The sequence below is a fragment of the Lissotriton vulgaris genome, chromosome 11 (assembly GCF_964263255.1).
Source record: "Lissotriton vulgaris chromosome 11, aLisVul1.2, whole genome shotgun sequence".
Taxonomy (NCBI): Eukaryota; Metazoa; Chordata; class Amphibia; order Caudata; family Salamandridae; genus Lissotriton; species Lissotriton vulgaris.
The window spans coordinates 49430543-49452148 of record NC_141699.1 but is presented as its reverse complement, the minus strand read 5'-3'; the positions used below and the strand labels follow the sequence as shown (position 1 = coordinate 49452148).

Genomic DNA, 21606 nt, shown 5'->3' with positions numbered 1-21606 from the left:
AGTCTTGCATGGGCCTAGTATTTCTGTGGGTTGTCTTGAATTTAAACATCATGGAGGCCATAGATGAATTGGGATTGTGCTGATTTTTCTGTGTTTTTCGATTTTTTTTTGTGTAAAATTTTGTGTTTTTCGATTTTTGACCTGTTGTTGGGGCCTTGACCAGGGGTAGTGAGTGGTGCATGGGGCCTAGTCTTTCTGTGGGCTGTCTTGAATTTAAACATCATGGATGGAATGGGATTGTGCTGATTTTGCAGTGTTTTTCGATTTTTGGGGGTGTTCATGGGGAGGGACATGCCATGTGGCTGGTGGCCATTTTGAGTGCAGCTACAGGCACTGGCCATGTGCTGGCAGGCAAGTGGCCATTTTGAATGCAGGCTTTGTTGTTAGGCCTCCAACCATTTTGCCTACTTTTCAACCTTTATTTATGCCCAGGGGTAGTGAGTCTTGCATGGGCCTAGTCTTTCTGTGGGTTGTCTTGAATTTAAACATTATGGAGGGCATGGATGGATTGGGATTGTGCTGATTTTGCAGTGTTTTTCGATTTTTTTGTGCTCTATAACTGAACTGATGTTCCTCTGTCTTCCATTTTTTTTAGGTGCACAAGACTCAAGAGAACCACCAGTGCCAGGAAGAAGTCCTGCAGCGGTGTGTGTGTGCAGCATAACGTCACGCGACGTCACGTCTGGCCTCAGACAACTCTACAATTCGTGCAACTGCGGCCTGCTGTCTGACCTGCTCTGAAGAAGATGGCCCCAAAGAAAGTTCTCCGTAGCTCCTCTAGCAAGAAAGTTGCTAGTAAGGAGCAGAAGAAGCAAGTTACCAAGGAGGCTGGTGTGTCACCCGCCACTTTTTTTGGGAGCAAAAGAAAAAGTACGCCTGCAGCAGCAGGATCTGCTGGGGACCAACCTGAGAGCAGCACCCCTGCTCCATTGGGTTCAGTGCCTCCACCACCACGCCAACTTAAGTCAAAGCCCTTGAGTGCTTCAGAGGCAGTCAGTGTACTTCTCCAATCACCATCGACCAGTGATGTTGGCTCATCGCAAGAAAGTAGCAGCAATGTCCCTGAATCAACACAGGTTGTTGTAACTCATCTGACAAGTGTTGAACAACCACAGCCGCAACAACAACACCATGTGCAAGTACACGCCCAAGTACATGTGGAAGGAGAGGCAGCAAAAGGAGATGCGCAAGCAAAGGTGCATGGACGTTCACAAGTGCCCACAATAGTTGTTCCTCCCGAAGTAGGGGCACATTTGGAAATCGACAATGAAGCTGAGGTATCATTGGAAGCCACTCCTCCTGATGATCATTCATTGTCTTCCACATCCCTAGCAAGGAAAAGATCAAGGGGGGTGTCTACATCTTCTTCAAGCCCACCTCGTTCTGGTGCAAGTGATCTGTCTTGGGAACCACGACAACTGCGGTCTGACAGTGAGGCAGAGGCACACCATGATCTGCCACCGGTACCTAAGCGTAAAAGGAAGGTCGTCCAAAAACTCAAACCTATGGAGTGTGATGAGGCTCAACAAGAAGTGACAGATACTGCTGGTGATGAAGCCTCTCACGATGACGACGAGCCAGTCATCACAAAGGTCACTGCAGCCCCACCGGGCATGCAGCAAAGAGACATTTTGACCCTATCCCGAGAAGCTGCTGAGCGTGATGATGATGTCGGCGAGGAGGCAATGGAAATGGAATCATTAGATTTGGAGTTAAGTAGTACACCAAAACCTACCGCTTCCATATTTCTTCCTCGCAAGAAGGTACCCACCTCGTCCTCGACCTCAATTCGTGGTGGTGAAAGTGCAAAACGTACTGAAGTTCGGCAATCCACATCCTCCACTTCATCTGTCATTAGCAGCAGGACCACCACCACCAGTATCGACGCCTCCTCCGGCGGCGGCCCCCGAAGACATTTCAAGTCTCCAGTTTGGGACTTCTTTAGTGTTTGCCCAAAAAAGGAAAACGTAGCCATTTGTAGCCTTTGTAAGCTTCGATATAGTCGTGGTAAGCTTGGTTCTAACTATGGTACCGGAGGCCAGAGAGGTCATCTTGAGAGAAGGCACCCTGTCGAATGGTTTCCGCACCTAGAGGCGGTCAAGAAAGCCGGAATTGCACGTAATGAAAACGTTGATTTGTCATCTGCTGATGACGAGGAGGTAGAAGAAGACGATCCAAACACTTCACTTACACCCAGTTCCCATGTCAGCAGCACACCCCATGGGAGCCACACTAAGAGTGTGGGAGAGAGTGAGACATCAATGCGGAAAAGTTCATCAGCGAGCGTAACTGGGTCGAAGAGATCATCATCCCGTAAATCATTGGTCCAGGGCAACATTAAAAAGATGTTGTTTACAGAAGCGCAATATGAACGCAACCACCCAATGACCCGTCTGTATAACACTAAGCTGGCTAAAATGCTAGCTCTGGACCTTCTCCCTTTTTCTTTTGTCGAAGGGGTTGGTTTTCTAGAATTAGTGGCAGCGCTCTGCCCTAAATGGAAGGTTCCTAGCCGGTTCTATTTTGCCCGAGTTGCGGTTCCAGCACTACATGAAGATGTTCTGAAGGCGATTGGGGCAGCTTTGCAGAAGAGTGCTGTTCACACTATACATCTGACAACAGACATGTGGAGCAGTGGCGCAGGCGCTGATTACATGTGCATCACTGCACACTGGGTCTCTTTTTCAGGGGCTAAAGCAAAGCTAAACTCAGGTGTTGACACTAACATTGTTTTTAAAGGTGCTCGGAAACATGCAACACTAGCCATGTTTGGTTTGGATAAACGTCACACAGCAGAAAACATTTTGGATGTCTTTAACACAAAGGTCCTTAACTGTCTGTCCCCACTAAAACGCAAGGTTGGTTATGTTTCCACGGACAATGGCTCCAATATAGTTAAGGCCATGAGGGACGGTTACTATTTCAGAGTGCCGTGTTTGGCGCACTGTATAAACCTGGTTGTCCAAAAATTCTTGGGTAATAAACTCAGTGCAGCGTCCAGTGTATTGGAGAACTGCCGAAAAATTTGCAAGCATTTCAGGCATTCTTTTAAGGCCCGCAAGCAGCTGAGGAGCATGCTATATCAATGTCAAATGCCAGTGAAAGCACTCATCCAGGAGGTGGTAACACGTTGGAACTCAACCTTCTACATGCTTGAGCGTCTGTATGAGCAGTATACGCAACTCGATCAATATTTCTTGAAAGAGGGTATAGAGGAGCTGAGGATGGGTGGGCCGCAATGGAACATAGTTGAAAGCCTAACACGCATGCTTCGTCCTTTTGAGGTCTTCACGCGTGCAGTCAGCAAGGAGGACTCTAATTTGGGAAAAGCTATCCCATTGTTGTACATGCTGGAGGACCAACTGAAGGAGGTGTGTTCTGTGTTTCGAAAAGATGACAAAAAGAAAGGCTCTTCTTTGCTTCTGGCTGAGCAATTATTAGAGCTCCTACAAGGTGATGAACGTCTTCAAAAGATCCACTCAGAACAGCATTACATTTGTGCTACTATTCTGGATCCACGCTACAAAAAGGCGCTGGCAGGCAGAGCATTCTTTTCTTTTGCTGATGAAGATGTTACAAAGTACAAACGTTGGCTAGCCTTGTCAGCCAAGAAGTTTGAAACAGAACGGCTGGAAATTGAAGGAAATGGCAGTACATCAGCAGGCCATCCCCAGTCAAAACAATCCACTTCTGCACCTGTGGCTGTGGCACAAGTGACCTCTCAGCCGTTAAAGACACCGGCAACCGCATCATCTGCACGAAAGACAGCAGAAACATTGGAGGCTGAAGAGGATTGGCTAGCTCTGCGTGGGTTTGGTTCTCAAAAGGCCAGAGGCACAGCAAGAGCTACGCAAAGTGGAGGAACCTTGGAGGAGGACCTTGAGTCGATGGTGAAGGACTATCTGAATGACTCCACAGAGGTCTATGTTAATTCTGACCCATTGGCGTATTGGCATGGGAAAAAAGAATTGTGGCCACAGCTCACCAACCTGGCTTTAAACTACTTGTCTTGCCCACTCGCAAGTGTGTCTTCTGAACGGGTTTTCAGTGCGGCTGGTGGGATTGTAACTCCCAAACGGAGCCGCCTCTCGCCCAAAAATGTGGAGAGGTTAACAATGATCAAGATGAATCAGCACCTCATACCACCAGATATAAGAGTACGAGAGAGCGTGCCGGATGAAGAGGAGGTGGCCAGCACCATAGATGAGGGAATTTCTACTCTGTCAGGTGGCACTGACCTCACCCGGGCTGAATTCGCAGAGTATGATGACGAAGCCTTATTCTTATTCCTGGACCGTGATTCCGACTTCGAGCCCTGAAAATGAGACAACGAATCAATAACTTTCTTTTTCATCCTTATTCACTTTTATTCCTGTGTGTCTGTCTTTCTTTGTTGTGCACAGTTAATATAATTCAAACTTTAATCAGATTATCACAAAGACAAGCCCATCAGCAGAACTGTCTTCACTTGTTTGCTAATTTATTTGAAGGTGCCGCAGTCTGCATTCCTCAGGTTCACAAGTTCAGAAGAACATGCTCCTCTATCCTCCTCCTCCAGACTCCTATTTCCATCAAAGCAGAGGGCTGGTTTACGCCCAATGAAGAAAGACTCAGCACTTGTGGGGGTGTTGTTCTACCTCTTTGCAGGTGAGTTGACGGGTCTGGGGCCATTGCTGGGAAGCACTAAAAGTGGTTTGTGCCAAATCCGAGGCGGAAATTTTTTTGTGTTTTTGATGACTTGCTTGCCTTTGAGGTGCTCTTAGGGGGGGTTCCGTCTGTTTGTGGGTGAGTTTCATGGTCTGAGAGCATTGCTGGGACACTCTAATCTTGATTGCATTTGCTTTTCAGGAAATCCGTCGTGCCAACCCCGACTTATGGCCTAGCTACGCAGCGCGTTTGGACCGAAGGCCCAGAAATATTGCAAGTATGAGATTTTGCTTTTGGCCTGTTTGGGGGTGTTATGCTTCTTGGCGGGTGGGTTGCCGGGTCTTGGGGCATTCCTGGGAAGGTCTAATACCGGGTAGAAGTGGTTGGGACAAAATCCAGGCCGATTTTTTTTGGGCTATTTCAGACATTTTGCTCTATGTAGCGTTTTCGGGGGCCTGTTTGGGGGGCTTGCTGGTGTTTGCGGGTGAGTTTCGTGGTCTGGGAGCACTGCTGGGACACTCTAATCTTGATTGCATTTGCTTTTCAGGAAATCCGTCGTGCCAACCCCGACTTATGGCCTAGCTACGCAGCGCGTTTGGACCGAAGGCCCAGAAATATTGCAAGTATGAGATTTTGCTTTTGGCCTGTTTGGGGGTGTTATGCTTCTTGGCGGGTGGGTTGCCGGGTCTTGGGGCATTCCTGGGAAGGTCTAATACCGGGTAGAAGTGGTTGGGACAAAATCCAGGCCGATTTTTTTTGGGCTATTTCAGACATTTTGCTCTATGTAGCGTTTTCGGGGGCCTGTTTGGGGGGCTTGCTGGTGTTTGCGGGTGAGTTTCGTGGTCTGGGAGCACTGCTGGGACACTCTAATCTTGATTGCATTTGCTTTTCAGGAAATCCGTCGTGCCAACCCCGACTTATGGCCTAGCTACGCAGCGCGTTTGGACCGAAGGCCCAGAAATATTGCAAGTATGAGATTTTGCTTTTGGCCTGTTTGGGGGTGTTATGCTTCTTGGCGGGTGGGTTGCCGGGTCTTGGGGCATTCCTGGGAAGGTCTAATACCGGGTAGAAGTGGTTGGGACAAAATCCAGGCCGATTTTTTTTGGGCTATTTCAGACATTTTGCTCTATGTAGCGTTTTCGGGGGCCTGTTTGGGGGGCTTGCTGGTGTTTGCGGGTGAGTTTCGTGGTGTGGGAGCACTGCTGGCTATATATACTTTACTTTGCAAGAGGTTTGAAGCAAATCCATGGTGGCTGAGGGGACTTAGGGCCTAGCTGCAGAGCGCGCGCGGAGTGATTTGGGAAATTTGTGAAAAAGTGACTAAGTCCCCATTTTTGTACTTTTGCTCTTTGGCTGTTTGGGGGTCTTCTACTCGTTTTCTCCTGGGTTGACGGCTCTGGGGCCATTGCTGGGAAGCTCTAATACCGGATAAAAGTGTTTTGGACCAAATCCCAGGCGGAATTTTTTTTGTGTTTTTGATGACTTGCTTGCCTTTGAGGTGCTCTTAGGGGGGGTTCCGTCTGTTTGCGGGTGAGTTTCGTGGTCTGGGAGCACTGCTGGGACACTCTAATCTTGATTGCATTTGCTTTTCAGGAAATCCGTCGTGCCAACCCCGACTTATGGCCTAGCTACGCAGCGCGTTTGGACCGAAGGCCCAGAAATATTGCAAGTATGAGATTTTGCTTTTGGCCTGTTTGGGGGTGTTATGCTTCTTGGCGGGTGGGTTGCCGGGTCTTGGGGCATTCCTGGGAAGGTCTAATACCGGGTAGAAGTGGTTGGGACAAAATCCAGGCCGATTTTTTTTGGGCTATTTCAGACATTTTGCTCTATGTAGCGTTTTCGGGGGCCTGTTTGGGGGGCTTGCTGGTGTTTGCGGGTGAGTTTCGTGGTCTGGGAGCACTGCTGGGACACTCTAATCTTGATTGCATTTGCTTTTCAGGAAATCCGTCGTGCCAACCCCGACTTATGGCCTAGCTACGCAGCGCGTTTGGACCGAAGGCCCAGAAATATTGCAAGTATGAGATTTTGCTTTTGGCCTGTTTGGGGGTGTTATGCTTCTTGGCGGGTGGGTTGCCGGGTCTTGGGGCATTCCTGGGAAGGTCTAATACCGGGTAGAAGTGGTTGGGACAAAATCCAGGCCGATTTTTTTTTGGGCTATTTCTGACATTTTGCTCTATGTAGCGTTTTCGGGGGCCTGTTTGGGGGGCTTGCTGGTGTTTGCGGGTGAGTTTCGTGGTGTGGGAGCACTGCTGGCTATATATACTTTACTTTGCAAGAGGTTTGAAGCAAATCCATGGTGGCTGAGGGGACTTAGGGCCTAGCTGCAGAGCGCGCGCGGAGTGATTTGGGAAATTTGTGAAAAAGTGACTAAGTCCCCATTTTTGTACTTTTGCTCTTTGGCTGTTTGGGGGTCTTCTACTCGTTTTCTCCTGGGTTGACGGCTCTGGGGCCATTGCTGGGAAGCTCTAATACCGGATAAAAGTGTTTTGGACCAAATCCCAGGCGGAATTTTTTTTGTGTTTTTGATGACTTGCTTGCCTTTGAGGTGCTCTTAGGGGGGGTTCCGTCTGTTTGCGGGTGAGTTTCGTGGTCTGGGAGCACTGCTGGGACACTCTAATCTTGATTGCATTTGCTTTTCAGGAAATCCGTCGTGCCAACCCCGACTTATGGCCTAGCTACGCAGCGCGTTTGGACCGAAGGCCCAGAAATATTGCAAGTATGAGATTTTGCTTTTGGCCTGTTTGGGGGTGTTATGCTTCTTGGCGGGTGGGTTGCCGGGTCTTGGGGCATTCCTGGGAAGGTCTAATACCGGGTAGAAGTGGTTGGGACAAAATCCAGGCCGATTTTTTTTGGGCTATTTCAGACATTTTGCTCTATGTAGCGTTTTCGGGGGCCTGTTTGGGGGGCTTGCTGGTGTTTGCGGGTGAGTTTCGTGGTCTGGGAGCACTGCTGGGACACTCTAATCTTGATTGCATTTGCTTTTCAGGAAATCCGTCGTGCCAACCCCGACTTATGGCCTAGCTACGCAGCGCGTTTGGACCGAAGGCCCAGAAATATTGCAAGTATGAGATTTTGCTTTTGGCCTGTTTGGGGGTGTTATGCTTCTTGGCGGGTGGGTTGCCGGGTCTTGGGGCATTCCTGGGAAGGTCTAATACCGGGTAGAAGTGGTTGGGACAAAATCCAGGCCGATTTTTTTTTGGGCTATTTCTGACATTTTGCTCTATGTAGCGTTTTCGGGGGCCTGTTTGGGGGGCTTGCTGGTGTTTGCGGGTGAGTTTCGTGGTGTGGGAGCACTGCTGGCTATATATACTTTACTTTGCAAGAGGTTTGAAGCAAATCCATGGTGGCTGAGGGGACTTAGGGCCTAGCTGCAGAGCGCGCGCGGAGTGATTTGGGAAATTTGTGAAAAAGTGACTAAGTCCCCATTTTTGTACTTTTGCTCTTTGGCTGTTTGGGGGTCTTCTACTCGTTTTCTCCTGGGTTGACGGCTCTGGGGCCATTGCTGGGAAGCTCTAATACCGGATAAAAGTGTTTTGGACCAAATCCCAGGCGGAATTTTTTTTGTGTTTTTGATGACTTGCTTGCCTTTGAGGTGCTCTTAGGGGGGGTTCCGTCTGTTTGCGGGTGAGTTTCGTGGTCTGGGAGCACTGCTGGGACACTCTAATCTTGATTGCATTTGCTTTTCAGGAAATCCGTCGTGCCAACCCCGACTTATGGCCTAGCTACGCAGCGCGTTTGGACCGAAGGCCCAGAAATATTGCAAGTATGAGATTTTGCTTTTGGCCTGTTTGGGGGTGTTATGCTTCTTGGCGGGTGGGTTGCCGGGTCTTGGGGCATTCCTGGGAAGGTCTAATACCGGGTAGAAGTGGTTGGGACAAAATCCGCGCGGAAAAGCCTTTAGTTTTGGCACTTTTTGTAACTTAGGGTTCGTTAGGGTTAGCCCTAGCAGCAGGATTGCATGTGTATCGGGGTGTTCTAGATTTTTCAAACTGAGTTCTGGGGTCTTAGAGCACTCGTGAGAATGTGTAATTTTGGTTGCAAGTCATTTGAAGAAAATCCATGGTGGGAAAGGGGGGATTTGGCATAGTTAAAGAAAGCCTTTGCCACTATTCTTAACTTAGGGTTCGTTAGGGTTAGCAGTATTTCTATTGCATGTGTTTGAGTGGGGGGGATTTCGAGTCTTGGAGCGATGCTGGCTATGGCTACTTTTGCTTGGTTGCTTGCAAGTGGTTTGAATACAATCCACGGGGGGTAATGGGTAATTAGGGTACTTCGGCCTACTTTTACTTTCAAAGTAAGTTTTGTCTCCAGTTTTCTGCTAGGCCTCGTTTTTTGGGTGGGAGCACTGCTAGGAAGATCTATTTTTGTTCTAAAACACAGTTTACAGTACACCTAGCTTGAGGGGCAAGATCCGCTACATTAATTTGCCCATACTTACTTATCCTTCAAAAGGTGACTCAGAGTACGCACTTTCAAAAACATTGTACTGTCTGTCTACTAGGAAAAACAAATTGTGACTTTTTGCACTCCACAGCCTACATACCTTATATTTATTTATCAGTGGTGTTGTAATATTATATCACTTCCTGTTTTTCGTTGAATAATTACAGGCCGGGTTTCAGTCTCTGCAATGGGGAAAAAAGGATGGAGTCAGGCTTCACAGTAGCGAGCCACAATTCAGCATCAGGCAGGCAGTGGACAGGGTGTCTTCTGGTGACCAACATCGGTGGACGAAGCGTCGGCTGCAATGGAGGAGTGCCGCTAATAGGAGGATTTTTTTTCTGCGGGCAACTTACTTACCACTTCCAACAGGACCACTACAACCACATAGATACAGTATCCCTTGCCTTTTTCTCTGACTGTGACTGCATTTCTTTGCTCTCTCTCGGCTTCTACATTGATCCCTTAACACATCACTTAGTCCACTCCACTATCTGCACCACACATAGTCATTTGTAAGTGCTCCTACGTAATTCGCAAGTCGCAGCACGCCCCAGGCCGTAGAGGACTGGGATGGCCCCAATGATGAAGCATGTCACCAAGGGGCAACCCTGGTGAGTGAGGGGACACCTAGAAAAAAAGCAATTTCTCCTTTTCTATCTACTATACCTTCTGTCAGGTTACGCAGCCCCTAAGCGCCTACCGTACTATGAAACTACATTTCCCATGAGTAGGCGGGAGACTTGCAGACTATTTAGTGAGACTATATGAGAGTACCCTTGTATGTTAGGACATCACTTCACTGATGCCTGTCTTGTCTTCTCTTACAGGTATCCTTTCCCTGCTGACCCTACCTTTACCCATCCCACATTTTTTATTTTAGTTTGTTATTTTTCTCCCTCGCCTAATGCCTCGAACACCCTGTGTTTACACTTCTGGGTGTTGGTGACATTTGGAGGTGGAACCATATTTGCATCGACTGGATCACGGGGAGTAAACGTGACACCTTCCAGACCAACCCCATTGAGTGTTGTTGTGAATGGATTTATAGTGACCAGCAAGGCTCTCGGGTATCTGGCTACAGAGACCTTATGTTGAATATAGTTATCAATAATTCCACACAGGCCCTGTACTGTCGCATTCTTTCTTTCCACAGTTGTCGATGATATATTCTTACTCTGCTTGACAAAGAACCATTGCTAATGTGAAAGAACTTCAACCGAATTAGTAGTTATACTTTACCATTTGTTAGGCTACAATGTGGCACTGCTCTACTGTACTTCTGTCACCTGCTATATTCTCAGTTGTACCGTTGAATTGCTCAGGAGGACAAACCAGATTTCATTTTCTTTTTTTTCATAGGCATGCAACTGCCACTGTGTCACACCACTACTACCACCGCTATGAGGAAATTTTATCCGACCAAGATTGCCAACGTTATTCGGTGTTTCCCGTGGAGCCAGCCCTGGGCCTAGCCCTACTTTCAAACACAAATTACAGGTAAGATAAGCGTTTGGTGGTTTGGGGGTATAATGGAGTATTAGTACGAGAGACGAGAGCCTGAAGGTAGTACTACTAAAGTCCTAGGACTCTTGGATTCACTTCACTTAGTCTGTGAGAGGCACTTAGTGTTGAAAACATTTGGGCATTTACACTTAAAGGAAGAAAATGGAACTAAACTTTCAGGAAAACAGTCAACGTTAAACCCCCACCCACCAGGCAAGCAGTAAAAAACAGGTATGCTCAGATAAAGTTTGAAAAAGTATATTTATATCCCTAACAAAATAATCTCCCGCAAGACCCTCCCTAACCCCAACGATTGTCCTTCAAAAGTCCCCAAAAACCCAACTCCCAATTCCCACCCCCCAAAAGTCTCTAAAAAAGGGGCAAGGGACACTATGGGTGGATGCTGTTCACTTTTTGGGCCAGGGCATCATGCTCCTCGCGGAGCAAGGCGAGCTCCTGCTGAAGGCGGGACACCATCAGGGTGGTGCGGCGCAGGCGTGCCTTCACTGCCTTGCAGGTGCAAGGCCTGTGAGAAGCAGCTGTTGGCCTTGCTGCTCGGCGGTGGCGTTTGCCTTTGGCAGCCCGGCTCAGTCTCGGTGGACCACTGTGCTGGGTCACGGTGGCAGCCGGTGAGGCCACGGAGGACGACGTTGTCGTTGTTGTCGACCGCACACTTTCCACGTCCTCCAGGGCCACCAGCCGCCGATATTCCGCAACAGTGGCCTCGATTCTCCGTTGCCGGGCCGCTCTAGCCAGCTCCTTCCTCCTTGTTCGTTTGGAAGGAGAACCTATATGAAGAAAGAAAGACATAGTCTGTAACCAATGCTCTTTAAGATTAACTCAATCATTCAGCAGAAATGTGTGCTGCAGTACAACTAGCAACTTGCAAGCGCATTACATAACTATTGAGGCCAGTATCTATCTAACCTCACACTTCTTCATCCTTGCTCTAACATTAGTGGGAGTTTAAGGAACAAATTCTATGAGCACTGTGGACTTCCATTGGAGTCGACTATGAAAGTACACCAGTCTTATTCTTCTTCTTGTCTCTTGTTTTGGAAAATTGGTACGTTATTTTCTGCAAGCCGGCATAATGCCAGCGCGGTAAACTTGCACCCGAGAAAAAGAGACGCACGCCATGAGGAGTGACCTAGACTTGCGTTGCCGTTGCGTTACTGTACCCGTCCAGTACATGCAGGTGGTGAATCTCTTACTTTTCTATTACGGGTGGCACTGAGAATACTCTGTTACAACTCAAGGGCTACTGCTTAATTAATTTAACTTTCACCCTACAGTGGAAATGAGTACTAGAAATGGAAAATTGAAGAAGATAAATAATCTGATTATCTATCACTTCACATGGGATGTTTTTGCTTATATATGGGATGACTTTAGGTGCTTTGCTTTTTATTGAGTGACAGGCAGTGATACACCCACACATGAATGACTGAGTACTACTAAACTTATTAAGAGAGGTAGGGAGTGGCCACCATAATAACCGGATCTATGCAGTGCTTGCAATACAAACTACTGCTACTATTTATGGTAGTATTTGGACAAAATTAAAAGTTCTTTTCCTTGCCTTTCCTACACTGGAACGGACGTGCGGGTGCAGTGTTAGTGTTACATGCTCTTCAAAGTTACACTTAGTTCATCCACTGACCGTCTACTCTCTCTAGATCATGGGTACTCACAAACTTTCTCTCAGGGGCTACATTTACAGTGTAGTTTGGGGCCGAGGGCCGCACTGGTGGGGGCGGAGTCAGAGGGGGCGGGGCTAAAGCAAAACGATAACTTGTGACCATGAGGTTGCACACAGGTCCCTGCAGCAGATGCCCTCATCCACTGAGCCACCAGACCCAGCATTTACATACATCTCTCTCCCTCCTGCTGTCCCTCCTGCCCTCCCTCCATCTCTCTCTCCCTCCTGCCCTCCCTCTCCCTCTGTCATCTCACTGTGTGTGTGTCTATCTGTGTCAGCCTTCAGCCCGGGTTGAGACCGCTTCCTCAACGCGCACACACAGACAACAACACCAAAGTACTTAACAGGTCTTTAAAAGACCATTAACATATTATTGAGGCTTTGTTTGTTTTAGCGCCCCTGCTTCTCCACCCTGACAATCACTGCTTGCCCGGCCCCACAGAGCAGAGGCTTAGTTCTATTTCACCTCTTTGTGGCCTTGCATCTCCACTCTGCTCTGTGGGGGCCGGGGGAGCAGTGATTGTCAGAGTGGAGATGCAGGGGCGCTAACAGGTGAAATACAAAAAAGCCTCTGCTCTGTGGGGGCCGGGGGAGCAGTGATTGTCTGCAAGGTCAGCGCACCGCCAACGAAGGCTTGCCGGGCCACCACCGGCCCGCGGGCCGTACTAGGAGTACCCCTGCTCTAGATACACATATGCTATCTAAGAGTCAGATAGTAGCATGATCCAGGTATATGGACACATACAGTTTCTGTGTCACCCACCCAGGCTGTTGTCCTTCCACCCATCATTGCTTCATCATTCACCCAGCCATGCATCTCATATTCTTGCCTTCCCAGCTAGTCTTCAATCTCAATAAGTAAGGAATATATAAGAGCTTACCTCTGGCCGCCACCACCGTCTCAACTCTCACATCCGGCGCCGCCGCCTCCTCCCCTGATGATGAATTGCCCTCCGCCTCCGTGTCGAGCACCACCACCACACTGGCCCCGCCACCAGATGTTCCACCTACAAAGTACATTTAAGAATCTTAGAATAAAGCACTCACTAGTCACTAGTATTTGGTCTAGGAATGAAGACATGTGAAAACAATGTAATTTGTGACTGTCTACGTTAAAGTTAAAAAAAATGTCCCTTTTTCCAGGGAAGGTTGTCTTGCTGCACTTTTTGGCACAACTGATGAAGGCTGATTTTTTAACACGCACCATTTTTCTCCACACAGACAGAAGATGGACTTCTAACAACAAGATCAAGTTGAAACCAGGTGAGAGCTCGGCTCGACCACAAGAAATGTCTTCAATTAATCGTCAGCACTAACCACTTTTCCATTATCAGTTAAACGTTTAGTTTTATTATGACTTCATTTTAATAAATGTGTTTACTTTTAATAAAGCTTTTAAATTTAAATACAATCTGTGTTTTTTGGTCCTCCAGACTAGAGTGACTGAACGAAAGGTTTTGCAATTTTTGCAAGCATGAGTCCAGATAGAACACTTCAAAAGACATTATGGACAATCCCAGAGGACTGCACTAAGTTGATAGAGCTATTGCTGACTAGAATCATGGGAGTTTCGCCAACCGTGCAATCTTAGTTAGCTACACAGACAGACTAATAAGAATAATCTAGTAATACCACAGGGAGTCATAGTAGAGGCAGGATAAGAATTTAGATACAGTCTACAAGAAGAGCAAAGACAATTTTGAAAAAATTCAAATGAGGAACGCTAGGAAAAATAGGTACTAGTCTAAAATGAAAACTTACTGGGGCCAGCAGAGGAGCCCTCGCCTGCCCGATCCTGGCCCTGTTGATGAACAGCATCCGCCGCCTGCTGCTCCTGTGTCCTCCTCTCGCCCCTGGGGGGAGCTGACGTACAACATGAAAGAAAGAACAGAAAACATGGATGATTGTTGCTTGTCAATGTCAACCAAATCAAACATTTCAAAAGAACAATAACAAAATATTTCCGCGAAATTATATTGATTATGGTTACTTTTTATTTATTTGCGGACCTGTGACTTCGAAAGTCACGTAACTCACTAAACAAAGTACTGAAACGTTCACCTAGGACTGGCAGGCAGCAGTCCGCAGGCAAGACGCAAAGTGACAGACAAACTCCATTGTGATTTCAGTCAGATCAGTGACAACACTAACAGTTGCCTGCTACATTACCAGTCATTTAAATAGTCAAACTATCAATCCACCGCCACTATTTTTCTTATTGTCAGGGTTACAAAGGAAGGGGCAGATTTAAGCCCTTGCGGCTCTTTTGCGCCGTTCTTGCGTGACTTTTGTGACGCAGCAGCTAAACAAAAAAGGGCGCCATGGTGCGGCGTATAATATTATAACAACGTGACGCATTTGGGAGATGCATCCCGTTATAAAGCCCTGCGCCATCAGGGGGCGTTCCGGCGCAAGGGAGGGCATTCCTGCGCTGGAACACATCCTAATAGTGGCTGAGGGAAATCTACAAAATATCAATCAGTCACCTTTAGGACAATGATGCGTCACACAAACCCTGCACCTGCTTGAAGCAGACGTACGGCTTGACCCAGCATTGGGGAGATAGGGTACCCCAGAGCATTGATGGAGCTGCGCCATCGTTGCGACGCAACTCCAGCAGTAAAGCTTCGGTGACGTTTTGGGCCCATGGGGAGCCGCATTGCAAATACGGCGCACCATGTTTGGTGGTGGTAGCGGGCCGCACAATTAATGGCGCATCCCTGCTACTTTGCAGGGATGCGACGGTAATTGCAATTCTGCCCCTTAGGGGCATACTTACTTACGCGTTCTGGCGCATCTCCAGAGATGCGCCAGATCAAATGCGTCACGCAAAACTACCCTTGCGACACGGCAGATGTGCCTCATTTACAATGCGGCGCGCCCTGGCGCAAGGGTAGGCACTTGCGTGACGCATCTCGTCACGTAAGAGCGGCGCATCGCTGGAGTCACGTCGCCAACGCAATGCAACTCCAGTAATGCTCAGGGCCACCCAATACTTTACATGCTGTGTCAGTCCTTTCGCCTGCTTCGAGCAGACATAAGGAATTGAATTGACGTAGCAGCGTCGCAGAAGTGCCTGCGTTAAATCTTGTAGATTTCACGCAGGCAATTTTGCGAGGCGCACAGCCGCTGGACCGCCCACCCTGCGTACTAGGAACGCACCCATTGTGGTGCAGGCCCATGGCTTTATAACGTGACGCATCTCCCTAGATGCGTCATGCTGTAAATGACTTGCAGGGATGCGGCACGTTTACGCCGCTGTTGCGTCACGCAAGGCAACGTAAACGTGGCGCAAGGGGCTTGTAAATGTAATCTGCCCCCTAGTGTCTAGCATTACGCAGTTCTGTTAAGTACACTCATACATAATAGTTACTCAGGCCAATGAGACCACGAAATAGAAAACAAATAAGCATAGTAGCAACCCCACTGAGAAGGAGAGCAGTGCACCTGAAATGCACAGAAGATTTTGAAATATAATTTAACTACAATGTAATCGTCATCAGCGGCATTATTGGCTTGCTCCATGTAAAAAACAAATATTTGCAATACAACAACACAGAGCAGGAGAAAACATCATAGTAGTGAGTGATTAAATGCCAATGGCTACTACTACTCACCAAGCCCGGGGATCTCCAAGCCGAGCTGGTCCAGCAGGTCGCGCTCGCGGTCCAGGAGGTCCGTCCAGCGATGGGTGACCTGGCTGTAGGTGCGCTGGACCCCGTAGAGGTGGGATATGGCCCAGCACACCTTCTCCCACCGCTTCCGGCGCTCCCGCATGTTATAGCCGCCGGCCGCGATCCTGCCGCCTCCCGCGATGGTCCTGGGCAGGCGGCGCTGGACGAAGTAGACCAGCGCGCCCACTTCCTCCGGGCTGAATATCTCCCGGCGCGTCACCTGCTCCCCCCTCGATCTCACGCCTGCTGTCCTGCCACTGGGTCCAGCACTACTCCCCGCCGCCGCTGCGGCCCTCAAGTGCCTGGGCAGCTTCACGGCGCCTGGCTTGACCATGGTCTGGGCAGGTAAGGTAGGAAGAAGTAGAAAATTAAGAAAGAATAGGATAGGGAAGAAGAAAAGAAAAGAGTTTACAAAAGTAGTTTAAAAGTAAAGAAAAATAGCAGAAAAGACAAAAATATACAGCTAGGAAAAGAGAGGGATAGATAAGAAGCAAAATCGTAAAAAAAAAACTGAAAACAAGCAAAGGATGGGAAAGATATCAAGAGGATTAAACACCATGCCCAGACACAGGAAATGAATGAAAAACAAGATGGCCGGCGCCCGTTTCCGAGCGCGAAAGTCAGTTCGCGCGAGATTTTCCTCGCGATCTCGTGCGAACCTCTAGATTTCCCGCGCGATCTCGTGCGAACCTCTACTCGCAATGCGCTTACTGCGCGAGATTATACATAGCGGGCGGAAACGGAAATACGTCACGCAAACAAAATGGCCGCGCCCGTACTCGACCTTGGGGTAAATTCGCGTGTTGCGCTGCAAGCGGCTCGCGAATACTGCAAAAAAACTCGCGAAACAACAAGCCGCAAAAAAATAAAATGCTCATTCGCACGAATTGGCGGCTTCCGCGGTCGGTTTCGCACGACGCCGCGCCCCGCGAATAGCGCGAAAAAAACCGCAAAACGATTTCAGCAAAAGCAAAAGCAATGAGCAGGTGCAAAAGGTCAACCTCATGATTTGTAACGATTCTTTGTATTGCTTCCTGAGGGGGCCCTCCAGAATTCGGTTGCCTGCTTGCAACTATTGTGTGACCCTGCTCTGACCTTAACTGTATGCCACAAAGGTCCTGATTTACAGCTAAAGGAGCAGACAAGCAGGTGCCAGGCTGGAACTTTAAATTCTTTCAGTGACACATTAATTAGCCCCTAATTCATTATTGTCAGTTGGGGCAGGGCAGGTGTTGTAACTAATTTTGCAACAATGAAAGCACTTAGCAAGTGCAAAAGATCACTAATCAGGGCGCACTAAGGAAGCAGGTGCCAGCTAAAAAAATATTCTGTGACACATTAATCAGCCCCAAATTAATTCAGGTCACTTGAGGCAGGGAAGGTGTGCTTTGCTTTGCCGAAAATAATGTACACTGGACAACCAGAGGGTGTGGTGATGAAACAGAGGGTGGCATGGGTGGGCCAGAGGGTGGCATGAGTAGTCAGAGAGTGGCAGTGGTGACAGAGAGTGGCAGTGATGAAGAAGAGTGTCCCAAACAGGCTGGACATGTAGAAACAACAAGTTCGCAAAACTTGCGACCCGACAGGTAAGTTCGCAAATTGCGAAATTGTAAAAACCCTCGCGAACTGGCAGAAACACGGGCGAACACAAAAAAAAAAAAAAATCCGCAAATTCGCGGGAATTCGCGGATTTTGCGGATTGCGAATCCGCAAATCCGCAAAATTCGCGAACGCGAGATCCGCAAAATTCGCCCATGCCTACTACGCGTTTGGCTGGGGACTCGCATATGCGCAATTCGTCCTTTTCATTTAACGCAAATACGTACACATTACCTTCACAAAACAGTGTGTTGACAATTGTTTTAAATAGACAATGTTTTACTGTATTTTTATACGCTCGCATTACCTCTAAGAAAAATGCAGTTAAAAGATGATATCGCCATTTAGCCTGTTGCTTACAGTATTAATGCGACTCAATTCAGACTTTGTAAAATTTTACAAAGGCGCACTACTTTAATATATTGCTTCATATGCACTCAACTGTACATTTAAAAAACCTTAGCGAACTACAAATACGGTAGCAAACTGTAAACAATACCTTAGGTACGACGACATACACGCCCCACTATTTCTACAAGCATCGCCATATCATAAGCATTTTTTGGCCCGCATCTAACTTTAGTCTGGTCGCTGGCAATTTCTCGAATGCTGTTGTGTGTTGCAAAGTGTGTTGCCAATTGTTTTAAGTGGACAATGTTTTACTGTATTTTTATACCCTCGCATTACCTGTACTGGATGCTTGAAGTTAGGTGTTTTTGGCCACTATTGTCGCTTTGATTGTGAAGGGCGGGATGGCTGCTTTTGTAGTCTAGTCACGGGCAATGTCTCGAATGCTGCATTTCGGTGTGTGGCGTGTGGCTCTCTCTATGGACGGAATATGCAAAAACAACAGGTGATGGACCGAATGTGGATCAATGTCACACACTCACCCCAGTCCAAAGATCTGGGCACAAATCCATCGTTTTTTTGCACTCCACACCACCCTGGGTTAGACAATGGCGATATGCAAATCAGCTCTGACCCTGTGCCCCATGGGAACAGTCCAGTCCGAACTACAAAAGCCATGTCCTTCCCAGAACGAAATCAAGCATCCGAGGACCGGACCGGTTTCGAGGTAACACCTCTCATCAGCCCGGCTAGCTTGACTCCAGTGGTGTGGAGTGCCTGGGACCCACGTCTGGGCATCCCCAGCGCACTTAGGGCGGAATATGCAAAAACAACAGGTGATGGACCGAATGTGGATCAATGTCACACACTCACCCCAGTCCAAAGATCTGGGCCCAAATCCATCGTTTTTTTGCACTCCACACCACCCTGGGTTAGACAATGGCGATATGCAAATCAGCTCTGACCCTGTGCCCCATGGGAAGAGTCCAGTCCGAACTACAAAAGCCATGTCCTTCCCAGAACGAAATCAAGCATCCGAGGACCGGACCGGTTTCGAGGTAACACCTCTCATCAGCCCGGCTAGCTTGACTCCAGTGGTGTGGAGTGCCTGGGACCCACGTCTGGGCATCCCCAGCGCACTTAGGGCGGAATATGCAAAAACAACAGGTGATGGACCGAATGTGGATCAATGTCACACACTCACCCCAGTCCAAAGATCTTGGCCCAAATCCATCGTTTTTTTGCACTCCACACCACCCTGGGTTAGACAATGGCGATATGCAAATCAGCTCTGACCCTGTGCCCCATGGGAACAGTCCAGTCCGAACTACAAAAGCCATGTCCTTCCCAGAACGAAATCAAGCATCCGAGGACCGGACCGGTTTCGAGGTAACACCTCTCATCAGCCCGGCTAGCTTGACTCCAGTGGTATGGAGTGCCTGGGACCCACGTCTGGGCATCCCCAGCGCACTTAGGGTGGAATATGCAAAAACAACAGGTGATGGACCGAAGGTGGATCAATGTCACACACTCACCCCAGTCCAAAGATCTGGGCCCAAATCCATCGTTTTTTTGCACTCCACACCACCCTGGGTTAGACAATGGCGATATGCAAATCAGCTCTGACCCTGTGCCCCATGGGAACAGTCCAGTCCGAACTACAAAAGCCATGTCCTTCCCAGAACGAATTCAAGCATCCGAGGACCGGACCGGTTTCGAGGTAACACCTCTCATCAGCCCGGCTAGCTTGACTCCAGTGGTGTGGAGTGCCTGGGACCCACGTCTGGGCATCCCCAGCGCACTTAGGGCGGAATATGCAAAAACAACAGGTGATGGACCGAATGTGGATCAATGTCACACACTCACCCCAGTCCAAAGATCTGGGCCCAAATCCATCGTTTTTTTGCACTCCACACCACCCTGGGTTAGACAATGGCGATATGCAAATCAGCTCTGACCCTGTGCCCCATGGGAACAGTCCAGTCCGAACTACAAAAGCCATGTCCTTCCCAGAACGAAATCAAGCATCCGAGGACCGGACCGGTTTCGAGGTAACACCTCTCATCAGCCCGGCTAGCTTGACTCCAGTGGTGTGGAGTGCCTGGGACCCACGTCTGGGCATCCCCAGCGCACTTAGGGCGGAATATGCAAAAACAACAGGTGATGGACCGAATGTGGATCAATGTCACACACTCACCCCAGTCCAAAGATCTGGGCCCAAATCCATCGTTTTTTTGCACTCCACACCACCCTGGGTTAGACAATGGCGATATGCAAATCAGCTCTGACCCTGTGCCCCATGGGAACAGTCCAGTCCGAACTACAAAAGCCATGTCCTTCCCAGAACGAAATCAAGCATCCGAGGACCGGACCGGTTTCGAGGTAACACCTCTCATCAGCCCGGCTAGCTTGACTCCAGTGGTGTGGAGTGCCTGGGACCCACGTCTGGGCATCCCCAGCGCACTTAGGGCGGAATATGCAAAAACAACAGGTAATGGACCGAATGTGGATCAATGTCACACACTCACCCCAGTCCAAAGATCTGGGCCCAAATCCATCGTTTTTTTGCACTCCACACCACCCTGGGTTAGACAATGGCGATATGCAAATCAGCTCTGACCCTGTGCCCCATGGGAACAGTCCAGTCCGAACTACAAAAGCCATGTCCTTCCCAGAACGAAATCAAGCATCCGAGGACCGGACCGGTTTCGAGGTAACACCTCTCATCAGCCCGGCTAGCTTGACTCCAGTGGTGTGGAGTGCCTGGGACCCACGTCTGGGCATCCCCAGCGCACTTAGGGCGGAATATGCAAAAACAACAGGTGATGGACCGAATGTGGATCAATGTCACACACTCACCCCAGTCCAAAGATCTGGGCCCAAATCCATCGTTTTTTTGCACTCCACACCACCCTGGGTTAAACAATGGCGATATGCAAATCAGCTCTGACCCTGTGCCCCATGGGAACAGTCCAGTCCGAACTACAAAAGCCATGTCCTTCCCAGAACTAAATCAAGCATCCGAGGACCGGACCGGTTTTGAGGTAACACCTCTCATCAGCCCGGCTAGCTTGACTCCAGTGGTGTGGAGTGCCTGGGACCCACGTCTGGGCATCCACAGCACACTTAGAGCGGAATATGCAAAAACAACAGGTGATGGACCGAATGTGGATCAATGTCACACACTCACCCCAGTCCAAAGATCTGGGCCCAAATCCATCGTTTTTTTGCACTCCACACCACCCTGGGTTAGACAATGGCGATATGCAAATCAGCTCTGACCCTGTGCCCCATGGGAACAGTCCAGTCTGAACTACAAAAGCCATGTCCTTCCCAGAACGAAATCAAGCATCCGAGGACCGGACCGGTTTCGAGGTAACACCTCTCATCAGCCCGGCTAGCTTGACTCGAGTGGTGTGGAGTGCCTGGGACCCACGTCTGGGCATCCCCAGCGCACTTAGGGCGGAATATGCAAAAACAACAGGTGATGGACCGAATGTGGATCAATGTCACACACTCACCCCAGTCCAAAGATCTGGGCCCAAATCCATCGTTTTTTTGCACTCCACACCACCCTGGGTTAGACAATGGCGATATGCAAATCAGCTCTGACCCTGTGCCCCATGGGAACAGTCCAGTCCGAACTACAAAAGCCATGTCCTTCCCAGAACGAAATCAAGCATCCGAGGA

The 21606-nt window shown here is 48.7% G+C and overlaps 1 protein-coding gene and 1 long non-coding RNA gene across 2 annotated transcripts in view; one reads left to right on the top strand and one right to left on the bottom strand.

Moving 5' to 3' along the window:
* Positions 1-21606, top strand: part of LOC147678936 (CD5 antigen-like) — a 385256-nt gene that overhangs the window by 298198 nt on the left and 65452 nt on the right. The gene's annotated exons all lie outside the window — the stretch shown is intronic.
* On the bottom strand, positions 11066-14155 carry LOC147678937 (uncharacterized). The gene is made up of 3 exons (XR_015300990.1): positions 14057-14155; positions 13177-13302; positions 11066-11381 (listed from the first exon to the last, which is right to left on the bottom strand). It is a non-coding gene; the product is annotated as an uncharacterized LOC147678937 (long non-coding RNA).